This window comes from Pituophis catenifer, unplaced genomic scaffold (genome assembly GCF_029215685.1).
Source record: "Pituophis catenifer annectens isolate HBS135680 unplaced genomic scaffold, rPitCat1.0.hap2 SCAF_40, whole genome shotgun sequence".
NCBI lineage: Eukaryota > Metazoa > Chordata > Lepidosauria > Squamata > Colubridae > Pituophis > Pituophis catenifer.
The window spans coordinates 142,501-145,000 of record NW_027256920.1 but is presented as its reverse complement, the minus strand read 5'-3'; positions in this window follow the sequence as shown (position 1 = coordinate 145,000).

Sequence of the window (2,500 nt, the reverse complement as noted above, 5' to 3'; positions counted from 1 at the left end):
AAGCAAATAGGTCAGCAAGAAATAAGAATAATTTCCTTGACTAGAAATGGACTGGATTCGGCCATTCGGCAAGAGGAAGGAAAATATGGAATAAATGAGGGAAGTTAAGATGAGAAATGAAAGGCCTACGAGAGGTTCCTCTGGGAAAACTACACCCAAAACTTTGGAGGAAGGAAGATGGCAGAAATTGTAACAAACTTTTCACTTGAAGTCAAGCTTTTCACGTCAAACCAGCTCTTTCAATCAACCCCTCGCAGCCATCCTGGCAGGGAAGCAGAAAACGGAAACACTCCGGTCCGGCCGAGGCCCGGGTAAACCGGTCCCGCCCGAGCGTCCCGGTAGACCGGGACGGCTGCCCGTCACGGACACCCCAGGGCCCCGGCGCGGGCACCGAGGCGACGGCGGAGGTCCCCGACCGAGGCCCGGGGCCCCCGCGCCGGGATCCCGTACATCCATCAAGGCGGGGAAACAGAAACACTCTAGGCCGGCCGAGGCCCGGGTAAACCGGACCCGCCCGAGGCCGTCCCGGTAGACCGGGACGACTGCCCGGCGCGGACACCCCCGGGGGCCGGCGTGGGCACCGAGGGGACGGCGGAGGTCCCCGACCGAGGCCCGCGGCGCCGGAGCCGGGATCCCGTGCATCCATCGTGGCGGGGGAAACAGAAAGGCTGATCCGGCCGGGGCCCCGGTAAGCCGGACCCGCCCGAGGCCGTCCCGGTAGACCCGGCCCTCTCCCCGTCTCGGGCACCCCAGGGGTCCGGCGTGGGCACCGAGGCGACGGCGGAGGTCCCCGACCGAGGCCCGCGGACCCGGAGCCGGGATCCCGTGCATCCATCGTGGCGGGGGAAACAGAAAGGCTGATCCGGCCGGGGCCCCGGTAGACCGGGAAGACTGCCCGGCGCGGACACCCCCGGGGTCCGGCGTGGGCACCGAGGCGACGGCGGAGGTCCCCGACCGAGGCCCGCGGCGCCGGAGCCGGGATCCCGTGCATCCATCGTGGCGGGGGAAACAGAAAGGCTGATCCGGCCGGGGCCCCGGTAGACCGGGACGACTGCCCGTCGCGGGCACCCCCGGGGTCCGGCGGGGGCACCGAGGCGACGGCGGAGGTCCCCGACCGAGGCCCGCGGACCCGGAGCCGGGATCCCGTGCATCCATCGTGGCGGGGGAAACAGAAAGGCTGATCCGGCCGGGGCCCCGGTAGACCGGGAAGACTGCCCGGCGCGGACACCCCCGGGGTCCGGCGTGGGCACCGAGGCGAAGGCGGAGGTCCCCGACCGAGGCCCGCGGCGCCGGAGCCGGGATCCCGTGCATCCATCGTGGCGTGGGAAACAGAAAGGCTGATCCGGCCGGGGCCCCGGTAGACCGGGACGACTGCCCGTCGCGGGCACCCCCGGGGTCCGGCGGGGGCACCGAGGCGACGGCGGAGGTCCCCGACCGAGGCCCGCGGACCCGGAGCCGGGATCCCGTGCATCCATCGTGGCGGGGGAAACAGAAAGGCTGATCCGGCCGGGGCCCCGGTAGACCGGGAAGACTGCCCGGCGCGGACACCCCCGGGGTCCGGCGTGGGCACCGAGGCGAAGGCGGAGGTCCCCGACCGAGGCCCGCGGCGCCGGAGCCGGGATCCCGTGCATCCATCGTGGCGGGGGAAACAGAAAGGCTGATCCGGCCGGGGCCCCGGTAGACCGGGACGACTGCCCGTCGCGGGCACCCCCGGGGTCCGGCGGGGGCACCGAGGCGACGGCGGAGGTCCCCGACCGAGGCCCGCGGACCCGGAGCCGGGATCCCGTGCATCCATCGTGGCGGGGGAAACAGAAAGGCTGATCCGGCCGGGGCCCCGGTAGACCGGGAAGACTGCCCGGCGCGGACACCCCCGGGGTCCGGCGTGGGCACCGAGGCGAAGGCGGAGGTCCCCGACCGAGGTCCGCGGCGCCGGAGCCGGGATCCCGTGCATCCATCGTGGCGTGGGAAACAGAAAGGCTGATCCGGCCGGGGCCCCGGTAGACCGGGACGACTGCCCGTCGCGGGCACCCCCGGGGTCCGGCGGGGGCACCGAGGCGACGGCGGAGGTCCCCGACCGAGGCCCGCGGACCCGGAGCCGGGATCCCGTGCATCCATCGTGGCGGGGGAAACAGAAAGGCTGATCCGGCCGGGGCCCCGGTAGACCGGGAAGACTGCCCGGCGCGGACACCCCCGGGGTCCGGCGTGGGCACCGAGGCGAAGGCGGAGGTCCCCGACCGAGGCCCGCGGCGCCGGAGCCAGGATCCCGTGCATCCATCGTGGCGGGGGAAACAGAAAGGCTGATCCGGCCGGGGCCCCGGTAGACCGGGAAGACTGCCCGGCGCGGACACCCCCGGGGTCCGGCGTGGGCACCGAGGCGAAGGCGGAGGTCCCCGACCGAGGCCCGCGGCGCCGGAGCCGGGATCCCGTGCATCCATCGTGGCGGGGGAAACAGAAAGGCTGATCCGGCCGGGGCCCCGGTAGACCGGGACGACTGCCCGTC